Source organism: Salvelinus namaycush, unplaced genomic scaffold (assembly GCF_016432855.1).
Source record: "Salvelinus namaycush isolate Seneca unplaced genomic scaffold, SaNama_1.0 Scaffold1612, whole genome shotgun sequence".
Lineage (NCBI taxonomy): Eukaryota > Metazoa > Chordata > Actinopteri > Salmoniformes > Salmonidae > Salvelinus > Salvelinus namaycush.
This window is the reverse complement of record NW_024058356.1, coordinates 38,345-55,513: the sequence shown is the minus strand read 5'-3', so window position 1 is coordinate 55,513 and position 17,169 is coordinate 38,345.

Below are 17,169 nucleotides of genomic sequence, written 5' to 3'. Positions count from 1 at the left end.
GTACTATAGCATCACCACCTGGTGAAACAGATTCTCTTGTACTATAGCAGCACCATCTGGTGAAACATATTATCTTGTACTATAGCAGCACCACCTGGTGAAACCGATTATTTTGTACTATAGCAGCACCACCTGGTGAAACAGATTATTTTGTACTATAGCAGCACCACCTGGTGAAACAGATTCTCTTGTACTATAGCAACACCACCTGATGAAACATTTTATCTTGTAAATTAGCAGCACCACCTGGTGAAACAGAGTCTCTTGTACTATAGCAGCACCACCTGGTGAAACAGATTCTCTTGTACTATAGCAGCACCACCTGGTGAAACAGATTATCTTGTACTATAGCAGCACCACCTGGTGAAACAGATTCTCTTGTACTATAGCAGCACCACCTGGTGAAACAGATTCTCTTGTACTATAGCAGCACCACCTGGTGAAACAGATTCTCTTGTACTATAGCAGCACCACCTGGTGAAACAGATTCTCTTGTAAATTAGCAGCACCATCTGGTGAAACAGATTCTCTTGTACTATAGCATCACCACCTGGTGAAACAGATGATCTTGTACTATAGCAGCACCATCTGGTGAAACAGATTCTCTTGTACTATAGCAGCAACACCTGGTGAAACAGATTATTTTGTACTATAGCAGCACCACCTGGTGAAACAGATTATCTTGTACTATAGCAGCATCATCTGGATAAACAGATTCTCTTGTACTATAGCAGCACCACCTGGTGAAACAGATTCTCTTGTAAATTAGCAGCACCATCTGGTGAAACAGATTCTCTTGTACTATAGCATCACCACCTGGTGAAACAGATTCTCTTGTACTATAGCAGCACCACCTGGTGAAACAGATTCTCTTGTACTATAGCATCACGACCTGGTGAAACAGATTCTCTTGTACTATAGCAGCACCACCTGGTGAAACAGATTCTCTTGTAAATTAGCAGCACCATCTGGTGAAACAGATTCTCTTGTACTATAGCATCACCACTTGGTGAAACAGATTCTCTTGTAATTTAGCAGCACCATCTGGTGAAACATATTATCTTGTACTATAGCATCACCACTTGGTGAAACAGATTCTCTTGTAATTTAGCAGCACCATCTGGTGAAACATATTATCTTGTACTATAGCAGCACCATCTGGTGAAACAGATTATTTTGTACTATAGCAGCACCACCTGGTGAAACAGATTCTCTTGTAATTTAGCAGCACCACCTGGTGAAACAGATTCTCTTGTACTATAGCAGCACCACCTGGTGAAACAGATTATCTTGTAAATTAGCAGCACCACCTGGTGAAACAGATTATCTTGTAATATAGCAGCGCCATCTAGTGAAACAGATTATATTGTACTATAGCAGCACCACCTGGTGAAACAGATTAGCTTGTACTATAGCAGCACCACCTGGTGAAACAGATTCACTTGTACTATAGCAGCACCACCTGGTGAAACAGATTATCTTATACTATAGCAGCACCACCTGGTGAAACAGATTATGTTGTACTATAGCAGCACCACCTGGTGATACAGATTATTTTGTACTATAGCAGCGCCACCTGGTGATACAGATTATTTTGTACTATAGCAGCACCACCTGGTGATACAGATTATTTTGTACTATAGCAGCACCACCTGGTGAAACAGATTCTCTTGTACTATAGCAGCACCACCTGGTGAAACAGATTCTCTTGTACTATAGCAGCACCACCTGGTGAAACAGATTCTCTTGTACTATAGCAGCGCCACCTGGTGAAATAGATGATCTTGTACTATAGCAGCACCACCTAGTGAAACAGACTCACTTGTACTATAGCAGCACCATCTGGTGAAACATATTATCTTGTACTATAGCAGCACCATCTGGTGAAACAGATTATCTTGTACTATAGCAGCACCATCTGGTGAAACATATTATCTTGTACTATAGCAGCACCATCTGGTGAAACAGATTATCTTGTACTATAGCAGCACCACCTGGTGAAACAGACTCTCTTGTACTATAGCATCACCACCTGGTGAAACAGATTCTCTTGTACTATAGCAGCACCATCTGGTGAAACATATTATCTTGTACTATAGCAGCACCACCTGGTGAAACCGATTATTTTGTACTATAGCAGCACCACCTGGTGAAACAGATTATTTTGTACTATAGCAGCACCACCTGGTGAAACAGATTCTCTTGTACTATAGCAACACCACCTGATGAAACATTTTATCTTGTAAATTAGCAGCACCACCTGGTGAAACAGAGTCTCTTGTACTATAGCAGCACCACCTGGTGAAACAGATTCTCTTGTACTATAGCAGCACCACCTGGTGAAACAGATTATCTTGTACTATAGCAGCACCACCTGGTGAAACAGATTCTCTTGTACTAGAGCAGCACCACCTGGTGAAACAGATTCTCTTGTACTATAGCAGCACCACCTGGTGAAACAGATTCTCTTGTACTATAGCAGCACCACCTGGTGAAACAGATTCTCTTGTAAATTAGCAGCACCATCTGGTGAAACAGATTCTCTTGTACTATAGCATCACCACCTGGTGAAACAGATGATCTTGTACTATAGCAGCACCATCTGGTGAAACAGATTCTCTTGTACTATAGCAGCAACACCTGGTGAAACAGATTATTTTGTACTATAGCAGCACCACCTGGTGAAACAGATTATCTTGTACTATAGCAGCATCATCTGGATAAACAGATTCTCTTGTACTATAGCAGCACCACCTGGTGAAACAGATTCTCTTGTAAATTAGCAGCACCATCTGGTGAAACAGATTCTCTTGTACTATAGCATCACCACCTGGTGAAACAGATTCTCTTGTACTATAGCAGCACCACCTGGTGAAACAGATTCTCTTGTACTATAGCATCACGACCTGGTGAAACAGATTCTCTTGTACTATAGCAGCACCACCTGGTGAAACAGATTCTCTTGTAAATTAGCAGCACCATCTGGTGAAACAGATTCTCTTGTACTATAGCATCACCACTTGGTGAAACAGATTCTCTTGTAATTTAGCAGCACCATCTGGTGAAACATATTATCTTGTACTATAGCATCACCACTTGGTGAAACAGATTCTCTTGTAATTTAGCAGCACCATCTGGTGAAACATATTATCTTGTACTATAGCAGCACCATCTGGTGAAACAGATTATTTTGTACTATAGCAGCACCACCTGGTGAAACAGATTCTCTTGTAATTTAGCAGCACCACCTGGTGAAACAGATTCTCTTGTACTATAGCAGCACCACCTGGTGAAACAGATTATCTTGTAAATTAGCAGCACCACCTGGTGAAACAGATTATCTTGTAATATAGCAGCGCCATCTAGTGAAACAGATTATATTGTACTATAGCAGCACCACCTGGTGAAACAGATTAGCTTGTACTATAGCATCACCACCTGGTGAAACAGATTCTCTTGTACTATAGCAGCACCACCTGGTGAAACAGATTATCTTGTAAATTAGCAGCACCACCTGGTGAAACAGATTCTCTTGTACTATAGCAGCACCACCTGATGAAACAGATTATATTGTACTATAGCAGCACCACCTGGTGAAACAGATTCTCTTGTACTATAGCAGCACCACCTGGTGAAACAGATTATATTGTACTATAGCAGCACCACCTGGTGAAACAGATTAGCTTGTACTATAGCAGCACCACCTGGTGAAACAGATTCTCTTGTACTATAGCAGCACCACCTGGTGAAACAGATTATCTTTTACTATAGCAGCACCACCTGGTGAAACAGATTCACTTGTACTATAGCAGCATCATCTGGATAAACAGATTCTCTTGTACTATAGCAGCACCACCTGGTGAAACAGATTCTCTTGTACTATAGCAGCACCATCTGGTGAAACAGATTATTTTGTACTATAGCAGCGCCACCTGGTGAAACAGATTATCTTGTACTATAGCATCACCACTTGGTGAAACAGATTCTCTTGTAATTTAGCAGCACCATCTGGTGAAACATATTATCTTGTACTATAGCAGCACCATCTGGTGAAACAGATTATTTTGTACTATAGCAGCACCACCTGGTGAAACAGATTCTCTTGTAATTTAGCAGCACCACCTGGTGAAACAGATTATCTTGTAAATTAGCAGCACCACCTGGTGAAACAGATTATCTTGTAATATAGCAGCGCCATCTAGTGAAACAGATTATATTGTACTATAGCAGCACCACCTGGTGAAACAGATTATTTTGTACTATAGCAGCACCACCTGGTGAAACAGATTCTCTTGTACTATAGCAGCACCACCTGGTGAAACAGATTCTCTTGTACTATAGCAGCACCACCTGGTGAAACAGATTGTCTTGTACTATAGCAGCACCACCTGGTGAAACAGATTATCTTGTAAATTAGCAGCACCACCTGGTGAAACAGATTATCTTGTAATATAGCAGCGCCATCTAGTGAAACAGATTATATTGTACTATAGCAGCACCACCTGGTGAAACAGATTAGCTTGTACTATAGCAGCACCACCTGGTGAAACAGATTCTCTTGTACTATAGCAGCAATACCTGGTGAAACAGATTATCTTGTAAATTAGCAGCACCACCTGGTGAAACAGATTCTCTTGTACTATAGCAGCACCACCTGATGAAACAGATTATATTGTACTATAGCAGCACCACCTGGTGAAACAGATTCTCTTGTACTATAGCAGCACCACCTGGTGAAACAGATTATATTGTACTATAGCAGCACCACCTGGTGAAACAGATTAGCGTGTACTATAGCAGCACCACCTGGTGAAACAGATTCTCTTGTACTATAGCAGCACCACCTGGTGAAACAGATTATCTTTTACTATAGCAGCACCACCTGGTGAAACAGATTCACTTGTACTATAGCAGCATCATCTGGATAAACAGATTCTCTTGTACTATAGCAGCACCACCTGGTGAAACAGATTATCTTGTACTATAGCAGCATCATCTGGATAAACAGATTATCTTGTACTATAGCAGCACCACCTGGTGAAACAGATTCTCTTGTACTATAGCAGCACCATCTGGTGAAACAGATTATTTTGTACTATAGCAGCGCCACCTGGTGAAACAGATTATCTTGTACTATAGCATCACCACTTGGTGAAACAGATTCTCTTGTAATTTAGCAGCACCATCTGGTGAAACATATTATCTTGTACTATAGCAGCACCATCTGGTGAAACAGATTATTTTGTACTATAGCAGCACCACCTGGTGAAACAGATTCTCTTGTAATTTAGCAGCACCACCTGGTGAAACAGATTATCTTGTAAATTAGCAGCACCACCTGGTGAAACAGATTATCTTGTAATATAGCAGCGCCATCTAGTGAAACAGATTATATTGTACTATAGCAGCACCACCTGGTGAAACAGATTATTTTGTACTATAGCAGCACCACCTGGTGAAACAGATTCTCTTGTACTATAGCAGCACCACCTGGTGAAACAGATTCTCTTGTACTATAGCAGCACCACCTGGTGAAACAGATTATCTTGTACTATAGCAGCACCACCTGGTGAAACAGATTCTCTTGTACTATAGCATCACCACCTGGTGAAACAGATTATCTTGTAAATTAGCAGCACCACCTGGTGAAACAGATTATTTTGTACTATAGCAGCACCACCTGGTGAAACAGATTCACTTGTACTATAGCAGCACCACCTGGATAAACAGATTATCTTGTACTATAGCAGCGCCACCTGGTGAAACAGATTATCTTGTACTATAGCATCACCACCTGGTGAAACAGATTATCTTGTACTATAGCAGCACCATCTGGTGAAACATATTATCTTGTACTATAGCAGCACCATCTGGTGAAACAGATTATTTTGTACTATAGCAGCACCACCTGGTGAAACAGATTCTCTTGTAATTTAGCAGCACCACCTGGTGAAACAGATTCTCTTGTACTATAGCAGCACCACCTGGTGAAACAGATTATCTTGTACTATAGCATCACCACCTGATGAAACAGATTCTCTTGTACTATAGCAGCATCATCTGGATAAACAGATTATTTTGTACTATAGCAGCACCACCTGGTGAAACAGATTATTTTGTACTATAGCAGCACCACCTGGTGAAACAGATTCTCTTGTACTATAGTAGCACCACCTGGTGAAACAGATTCTCTTGTAAATTAGCAGCACCACCTGGTGAAACAGATTCTCTTGTACTATAGCAGCACCACCTGGTGAAACAGATTCTCTTGTAAATTAGCAGCACCACCTGGTGAAACAGATTCTCTTGTAAATTAGCAGCGCCACCTGGTGAAACAGATTCTCTTGTAATATAGCAGCACCACCTGGTGAAACAGATTATTTTGTACTATAGCAGCACCACCTGGTGAAACAGATTATTTTGTACTATAGCAGCACCACCTGGTGAAACAGATTATTTTGTACTATAGCAGCGCCACCTGGTGAAACAGATTATCTTGTACTATAGCAGCACCACCTGGTGAAACAGATTATTTTGTACTATAGCAGCACCACCTGGTGAAACAGATTATTTTGTACTATAGCAGCACCACCTGGTGAAACAGATTCACTTGTACTATAGCAGCATCATCTGGATAAACAGATTCTCTTGTACTATAGCAGCACCACCTGGTGAAACAGATTCACTTGTACTATAGCAGCACCACCTGGTGAAACAGATTCTCTTGTACTATAGTAGCACCACCTGGTGAAACAGATTCACTTGTACTATAGCAGCACCACCTGGTGAAACAGATTATCTTGTACTATAGCAGCACCACCTGGTGAAACAGATTCTCTTGTACTATAGTAGCACCACCTGGTGAAACAGATTCACTTGTACTATAGCAGCACCACCTGGTGAAACAGATTCTCTTGTACTATAGCAGCACCACCTGGTGAAACAGATTCTCTTGTACTATAGCAGCACCACCTGGTGAAACAGATTCTCTTGTACTATAGCAGCGCCACCTGGTGAAATAGATGATCTTGTACTATAGCAGCACCACCTAGTGAAACAGATTCACTTGTACTATAGCAGCACCATCTGGTGAAACATATTATCTTGTACTATAGCATCACCACCTGATGAAACAGATTCTCTTGTACTATAGCAGCATCATCTGGATAAACAGATTATTTTGTACTATAGCAGCACCACCTGGTGAAACAGATTATTTTGTACTATAGCAGCACCACCTGGTGAAACAGATTCTCTTGTACTATAGTAGCACCACCTGGTGAAACAGATTCTCTTGTAAATTAGCAGCACCACCTGGTGAAACAGATTCTCTTGTACTATAGCAGCACCACCTGGTGAAACAGATTCTCTTGTAAATTAGCAGCACCACCTGGTGAAACAGATTCTCTTGTAAATTAGCAGCGCCACCTGGTGAAACAGATTCTCTTGTAATATAGCAGCACCACCTGGTGAAACAGATTATTTTGTACTATAGCAGCACCACCTGGTGAAACAGATTATTTTGTACTATAGCAGCACCACCTGGTGAAACAGATTATTTTGTACTATAGCAGCGCCACCTGGTGAAACAGATTATCTTGTACTATAGCAGCACCACCTGGTGAAACAGATTATTTTGTACTATAGCAGCACCACCTGGTGAAACAGATTATTTTGTACTATAGCAGCACCACCTGGTGAAACAGATTCACTTGTACTATAGCAGCATCATCTGGATAAACAGATTCTCTTGTACTATAGCAGCACCACCTGGTGAAACAGATTCTCTTGTACTATAGCAGCACCACCTGGTGAAACAGATTCTCTTGTACTATAGTAGCACCACCTGGTGAAACAGATTCACTTGTACTATAGCAGCACCACCTGGTGAAACAGATTATCTTGTACTATAGCAGCACCACCTGGTGAAACAGATTCTCTTGTACTATAGTAGCACCACCTGGTGAAACAGATTCACTTGTACTATAGCAGCACCACCTGGTGAAACAGATTCTCTTGTACTATAGCAGCACCACCTGGTGAAACAGATTCTCTTGTACTATAGCAGCACCACCTGGTGAAACAGATTCTCTTGTACTATAGCAGCGCCACCTGGTGAAATAGATGATCTTGTACTATAGCAGCACCACCTAGTGAAACAGATTCACTTGTACTATAGCAGCACCATCTGGTGAAACATATTATCTTGTACTATAGCAGCACCATCTGGTGAAACAGATTATCTTGTACTATAGCATCACCACCTGGTGAAACAGATTCTCTTGTACTATAGCAGCACCATCTGGTGAAACATATTATCTTGTACTATAGCAGCACCACCTGGTGAAACCGATTATTTTGTACTATAGCAGCACCACCTGGTGAAACAGATTATTTTGTACTATAGCAGCACCACCTGGTGAAACAGATTCTCTTGTACTATAGCAACACCACCTGATGAAACATTTTATCTTGTAAATTAGCAGCACCACCTGGTGAAACAGATTCTCTTGTACTATAGCATCACCACCTGGTGAAACAGATTATCTTGTACTAAAGCAGCGCCACCTGGTGAAACAGATTCTCTTGTACTATAGCAGCACCACCTGGTGAAACAGATTATTTTGTACTAAAGCAGCGCCACCTGGTGAAACAGATTCTCTTGTACTATAGCAGCACCACCTGGTGAAACAGATTCTCTTGTACTATAGCAGCACCACCTGGTGAAACAGATGATCTTGTACTAAAGCAGCACCATCTGGTGAAACAGATTCTCTTGTACTATAGCAGCACCACCTGGTGAAATAGATCATTTTGTACTATAGCAGCGCCACCTGGTGAAACAGATTATTGTGTACTATAGCAGCACCACCTGGTGAAATAGATGATCTTGTACTATAGCAGCACCATCTGGTGAAACAGATTCTCTTGTACTATAGCAGCACCATCTGGTGAAACAGATTATCTTGTACTATAGCAGCACCACCTGGTGAAACAGATTATTGTGTACTATAGCAGCACCACCTGGTGAAACAGATTCTCTTGTACTATAGCAGCACCATCTGGTGAAACAGATCATTTTGTACTATAGCAGCGCCACCTGGTGAAACAGATTCTCTTGTAAATTAGCAGCACCACCTGGTGAAACAGATTCTCTTGTAAATTAGCAGCACCACCTGGTGAAACAGATTATATTGTAAATTAGCAGCGCCACCTGGTGAAACAGATTCTCTTGTACTATAGCAGCGCCACCTGGTGAAACAGATTCTCTTGTAAATTAGCAGCGCCACCTGGTGAAACAGATTCTCTTGTAAATTAGCAGCACCACCTGGTGAAACAGATTATCTTCTAATATAGCAGCGCCATCTAGTGAAACAGATTCTCTTGTACTATAGCAGCACCACCTGGTGATACAGATTATCTTGTACTATAGCAGCACCACCTGGTGATACAGATTATCTTGTACTATAGCAGCACCACCTGGTGATACAGATTATCTTGTAATATAGCAGCACCACCTGGTGATACAGATTATCTTGTAATATAGCAGTGCCACCTGGTGAAACAGAGGGACTTCTGAAATGAGCGTTCCTATGAATGACCTCTGATGATGCGCCCGTAACTGAAGGGTTGCCAGTTCAGACATCTGATGACGCCAGTAACTTAAGGGTTGCCAGTTCGGATCCCAGGGCCGAGGGGAAAAATCTGACAACCAGAAGGTTGCTAGCAGAAGAATCAGGGATTGTAACATACTCTGTTTCACGGAATCCATTCAGCCATCTGGGTTCTCAGTACATCGCGCAGACAGGAATAAAGAACTCTCCGAGAAGAAGAAAGGAGGTGAGGTATGTTTCATGATTAACCACTCATGGTGTGATTGTGATAACATACAGAAACTCAAGTCCTTTTGTTCACCCTACCTAGAATACAACACAATCAAATGCCGACCGTATTAACTTCCAAGATAATTCTCTTCAGTTATAGTCACAGCTGTGTATATTCCCCCTCAAGCCGATACAATGACGGCCCTCAAAGAACTACACTGGACTTTATGCAAACTGTAAACCACATATCCTAAGGGCGCATTTATTGTAGCTGGGGATTTTAACAAAGCAAATTTGAGGAAAATGCTACCAAAGTTCTACCAACACATCACTGTAGTACTCGCGCTGGTAAAACCTTCGACCACTGCTACTCTTCTTCTTCTTCGTTGGGGTTTATTGGCGGTTGGCATTCAATGTTATGGTGCATTACCACCATCTACTGTACTGGAGTGTGGGCCAGAGACAGGGAGAAACTAAATCCTAACTGCCAGCCCCGTTACTCTTAAAAAATATATATAAAAAAGAAATATTTGAGACTATATCTAATGATGTGCTAATTAATATACTCTTTAAAATAATTTCCTGTATCCCTTTCTCCCTCATACTAGATATCAGCCTCTCTCTTTCCCTCTGATAATGCCCACACTGCAGCAATACATGCTCCACGGTCTCTGTTTCCTGGCAATAATCACACTTCCTGTTGGATGCTTTCCTATCACATTTAAGGTCTTATTCAACTGGCTGTGTCCCACCCTTAATCTTGTAAAAAATACCCTCCTCTCTTCTGTCCCTTCCTGCCGTCCTCCCCTCTCCGACTTTCCTCTGTACTTGAAATAAATGTCGGTCCTTAGTATCTCTATTCCACTGCTCCTGCCATCTCTACACCATCACTGTCCATATCAGGCTTTTAGCCTACCATCTCTACACCATCACTGTCCATATCAGGCTTTTAGCCTACCATCTCTACACCATCACTGTCCATATCAGGCTTTTAGCCTGCCATCACTACACCATCACTGTCCATATCAGGCTTTTAGCCTGCCATCACAACACCATCACTGTCCATATCAGGCTTTTAGCCTGCCATCTCTACACCATCACTGTCCATATCAGGCTTTTAGCCTGCCATCACTACACCATCACTGTTCATATCAGGCTTTTAGCCTGCCATCACTACACCATCACTGTCCATATCAGGCTTTTAGCCTGCCATCTCTACACCATCACTGTCCATATCAGGCTTTTAGCCTGCCATCACTACACCATCACTGTCCATATCAGGCTTTTAGCCTGCCATCACTACACCATCACTGTCCATATCAGGCTTTTAGCCTGCCATCTCTACACCATCACTGTCCATATCAGGCTTTTAGCCTGCCATCACTACACCATCACTGTCCATATCAGGCTTTTAGCCTGCCATCTCTACACCAGCACTGTCCATATCAGGCTTTTAGCCTGCCATCTCTACACCAGCACTGTCCATATCAGGCTATTTTCCTCTGCCTTGCTCATTGAAACTACAACATCAACTTCCCCACTACTAAGTGCTTGTTTAGCCAGTCCATCAACTGCCTCGTTCCCCTCCACCCCCACATGGGCTGGGACCCAAGTAAATGTTATCTGTATACCCATCTGTCTCATCCTTCCATGGGTTTGTAGCACCTCATAAAGCAGGTCTTGTCTGCTACGTGAGCTAAAGGACTGGAGACTTATTAACACTGCACATGAATCAGAGCAAATAACTACTCTGTCTGGCTTGACTTCCTCCACCTACTGCAAGGCTAACAGTATGGCCATCACCTCCACCGTATATACAGCCAGATGATCTGTAATACGTTTCCTGACTTCCCCCCCACATTCCTGCACTACAAATGCTGACCCAGTACGTCCTGTCCTTGGATCTTTTGAACCATCTGTGTAAATGGCCACAAAATCCTGATACACAGTATCCAGACGTCTCTTAAACAAATGAAATGGTTCAACACCCTCCCTATGTTTCTTTAGTCTCTCCAATTCTCCTCGATCAACTACTGAAGGCGGGAGTAGCCATGGTGGATTTTCCACTGCTACTCAACTTTTCAAAATGCCTACAAGCCCCCCCCCCCCCCCCCCCCCCCGCACTCCCTTCGCATATCTGATCACGACTCCATTTTGACCCTCCCTTCCTATATGCAGAAACTCAAACAGGAAGTACCCGTGCTAAGGTCTATTCAACGCTGGTCTGACCAATCGGAATCCCATGCTTCAAGATTGTTTTGATCACGCGGACTGGGATATGTTCCCGGTAGCCTCTGAGAATAACATTGACGAATACACGGATACGGTGACTGAGATAATCAAGAAGTGTATAGGAGATGTTGTATCCACTGTGACTATTAAAACCTACCCAAACCAGAAACCGTGGATAGATGGCAGCATTCAGGCAAAACTGAAAGCGCGAACCATCGCATTTAACCATGGCAAGGTGACTGGGAATATGGCCTAAAACAAACAGTGTAGTTATTCCCTCCGTAAGGCAATCAAACAGGCAAAACGTCAAAGGGGAGTCGCAATTCAACGGCTCAGACAAGAGACGTGTGTGGCAGGGTCTACAGACAATCACGGACTACGTCTGCCCTATCACATCTGGATAAGAGGAATACCTATGTAAGAATGCTGTCCATTGACTATAGCTCAGAATTCAACACCATAGTACTCTCCAAGCTCATCATTAAGCTCGGGGCCCTGGGTCTGAAACCCGCCCTGTGCAACTGGGTATTGGACTTCCTAATGTGCCGCCCCCCCAGGTGGTGAATGGAGGAAACCACATCCACTTCGCTGATCTTCAACACAGGGGCCCCATAAGGGTGAGTGCTCAGCCCCATCCTGTACTCCCTGTTCACCCATGACTGCGTGTCAACATACACCTCCAACTCAATCATCAAGTTTGCAGACAACACAACAGTAGGTGGCCTGATTACCAACAATGACGAGACCGCCTACAGGGAGGAGGTGAGGGCCCTGAGAGAGTGGTGCCATGAAAATAACCTCTCACTCAACAAAACAAAAGGAGCTGATCGTGGACTTCAGGAAACAGCAGAGGGAGCACCCCCCCTATCCACATCGAAGGGACCACAGTGGAGATGGAAAGCTTCCAGTTCCTCAGTGTACACATCACTGATGATCTGAAATGGTCCACCCACACAGACAGTGTGGTGAAGAAGTCAACCACAGGAGGCTGAATAAATTTGGCTTGGCCTCTAAACCCCTCACAAATTTTTACAGATGCACAATTGAGAGCATCCTGTCGGGCTGTATCACCGCCTGGAAAGGCAGCTGCACCGCCCGCAACCGCAGGGCTCTCCAGAGGGTGGTGCGGTCTGCCCAACGCATCACCGGGGGCAAACTACCTGCCCTCCAGGACACTAACAGCACCCAATATCACAGGAAGGCCAAAAAGAACATCAAGAACATCAACCACCCGAGCCACGGCCTGTTCACCCCATTATCATCCAGAAGGTGAGGTCAGTATAGGTGCATCAAAGCTGGGACCGAGAGACTGAAAACCGCTTCTATCTTAAGGCCATCAGGCTGTTAAATAGCCATCACTAGCCGGCTTCCACCCGGTTACGCAACCCTGCACCTCAGAGGCTGCTGCCCTATATACATAGACTTGGAATAATGGAACACTAGTCACTTTAATAATGTTTACATACTGCTTTACTCATCTCATATGTACAGTTGAAGTCGGAAGTTTACATACACTTAGGTTGGAGTCATTAAAACTTGTTTTTCAACCACTCCACAAATTTCTTGTTAACAAACTATAGTTTTGGCAAGTCGGTTAGGACATCTACTTTGTGCATGACACAAGTACATTTTCCAATAATTGTTTACAGACAGATTATTTCACTTATTCACTGTATCACAAATCCAGTAGGTCAGAAGTTGACCTATACTAAGTTGACTGTGCCTTTAAACAGCTTGGAAAATCCTAGAAAATTATGTCATGGCTTGAGAAGCTTTTGATAGGCTAATTGACACCATTTGAGTCAATAGGAGGTGCACCTGTGGATGTATTTCAAGGCCTACCTTCAAACTCAGTGTCTCTTTGCTTGACATCATGGGAAAATCTAAAGAAATCAGCCAAGACCTCAATTTCAAAATGCCTGAAGGTACCACGTTCATCTGTACAAGCAATAGTACGCAAGTATAAACACCGTGGGACCACGCAGCCGTCATACCGCTCATGAAGGAGACGCGTTCTGTCTCCGAAAGATGAAAACGTACTTGGTGTGAAAAGTGCAAATCAATCCCAGAACAACAGCAAAGGACCTTGTGAAGATGCTGGAGGAAACAGGTACAAAAGTATCTATATCCACAGTAAAACGAGTCCTATATCGACATAACCTGAAAGGCCGCTCAGCAAGGAAGAAGCCGCTGTGTTACGCCCTGACCAAAAGAGAGTCTTTTCTATTCTCTATTTTGGTTAGTTCGGGGTATGACTAGGCGGGGTGTGTTCCTATCTAGGTGTTTTTGTTTTCTATGTTGGCCTGGTATGGTTCCCAATCAGAGGCAGCTGTTTATCGTTGTCTCTGATTGGGGATCATATTTAGGCAGCCTTTTCCCACTGGGTTTTTGTGGGATCTTGTTTGTGTATAGTTGCCTTGAGCACTGCATAGCTTCACGTTCGTTTTTGTTCTGTATTGTTTTTGGTGAGTTTCTTTATTAAACATGTGGAACTCTACGCACGCTGCACCTTGGTCCGATTCTTACAACAACGTTCGTGACACCCTGCTCCAAAACCGCCATAAAAAAAACAGACTACGGTTTGCAACTGCACCTGGGGACAAAGATTTTACTTTTTGGAGAAATGTCCTATGATCTGATGAAACAAAAATAGAACTGTTTGGCCATAATGACCATTGTTATGTTTGGAGGAAAAAGGGGGAGGCTTGCAAGCCAAAGAATGCCATCGCAAATGTGAAGCACAGGGGTGGCAGCATTATGTTGTGGGGGTGCTTTGCTGCAGGAGGGACTGGTGCACTTCACAAAATAGATGGCATCATGAGGCAGGAAAATTATGTGGATATATTGAAGAAACATCTCAAGACATCAGTCAGGAAGTTAAAGCTTGGTCGCAAATCGGTCTTCCAAAAGGACAATGAACTCAAGCATATACTTACAAAGTTGTGGCAAAATGGCTTAAGGACAACACAGTCAAGGTATTGGAGTTGCCATTACAAAGCTCTGACCTCAATCCTATAGAACATTTGTGGGCAGAACTGAAAGAGTGTGTGAGCAAGGAGGCTTACAAACCTGACTCAGTTACACCAGCTCTGTCAGGAGGAATGGGACAAACTTATTGTGGGAAGCTTGTGGAAGGCTACCTGAAACGTTTGACCCAAGATAAACAATTTAATGGCAATGCTACCATATACTGATTGAGTGTATGTAAACTTCTGACCCACTGGGAATGTGATGAAAGAAATAAAAGCTGAAATAAATCATCCTCTCTACTATTATTCTGACATTTCACATTCTTAAAATAAAGTGGTGATCCTAACTAACCTAAGACAGGGAATTTTTACTAGGATTAAATGTCAGGAATTGTGAAAAACTGAGTTTTATTGTATTTGGCTAAGGTGTATGTAAACTTACGACTTCAACTGTATATACTGTATTCTATTCTACTGTATTTTAGTCAATGCCACTTCGACATTGCTCAATCTAATATTCATATATTACTTAATTCCATTATTTTACTTTTAGATTTGTGTGTATTGTTGTGAATGGTTTTTAGATACTACTGCACTACTGCGGCAGGTAGCCTAGTGGTTAGAGCGTTGGGCCAGTAACCGAAAGGTTTTATTTTTATTTATTTTATATATTTCATCTTTATTTAACCAGGTAGGCGAGTTGAGAACAAGTTCTCATTTACAACTGCGACCTGGCCAAGATTGAGCAAAGCAGTGCGACACAAACAACACAGAGTTACACATGGAATAAACAAACGTACAGTCAAACAACACAATAGAGAAGTCTACTCCGACAGGTTGCTGGATCGAATCCCTGAGCTGATAAGGTAAAAATATGTTGTTCTGAACAAGGCAGTTAACCCACTGTTCCCTGGTAGTTCGTCATTGTAAATAAGAATTTGTCCTTAACTGACTTGCCTAGTTAAATACAGGTTAACTAAAATAGATACTACTGCACTGTTGGAACTAGGAACACAAGCATTTTGCTACACCTTCAATAACATCTTCTAAGTATGTGACCAATAACATCTTATTTGAATCTCAGGTTCCACCTACTGCTGCTGTGCCCTTTAGCAAGGCACTTGACCCATAACCTGAACCAGGGGGGAACAAACCACACATACCTTCATAAAATAAATGAAGTTGTATTAGTTTTGTAAATACATGAAATCCTGCAAGTCACTGCCATGATTATAAAACTGCAATTTAACCGATTTTTGTCCCATGTTTTAATGGTAAGCTTATGGCTGATAACTTGTATAGCGAAGTGAACTTTGGTTCTGTAATTTCCTGCACCACAGACAGATGGCATGGTCGCGTGCTTGTTAACATTTCAGCATTGAAACCTTATGGTTGCCAGTAAAATACGGGAAATTCCAAATCTGACATTTGTTAGGAGCACAACGCTAAACTTGACCTTTGCCCTAAAAAGGTTTTCCGTTGAACAAGTGCCTGACAGAAAATCATGCTCTACTTACTAGTTAAAAGTCGATAATTCAGTTTTACACGAATCTTATCTCTCTTATCCCACTGAGGTGTGGTCTTAATTTTTATTTCAGCATATAGAAACATTTATAAGAATTTACAAAGGGTTAATCGTTAAAGTTATTATACAGATTGCTCTTGTTGTTTTGTAGTGGACCGTTAACCCTTTTGATGAATGGAAGCCCATATTTGATTTGTTGATCAGCCATTTTTTCTTAAAGCAACATTTATGATGTTACATTTGGTTTGGAAAAATAAATGGAGAAATAGTTCTCCATGTGTCATTGATGGAAGAATGTATTTTACCATGTCAACATATTCCTCAATGGGAAATCGTTATTCACTCCAAAAAATGATTAAAATGTCATTTTTGTGATGCTAACACCAAACCAAATCAAATCAAACTTTATTTGCCACATGCGCAGAATACTACAGGTGTAGACTTTACCGTGAAACGCTTACTTAAAACGCTTACTTACAAGCCCTTAACCAACAGTGCAGTTGAAGAAGAAGAACATATTTACCAAGTAGGCTAAAATAAAAAGTAATAATAGAAAGTAATACAATAATAATAATAATAACGAGGCTATATACAAGGGGCACCGGTACCGAGTCAGTGT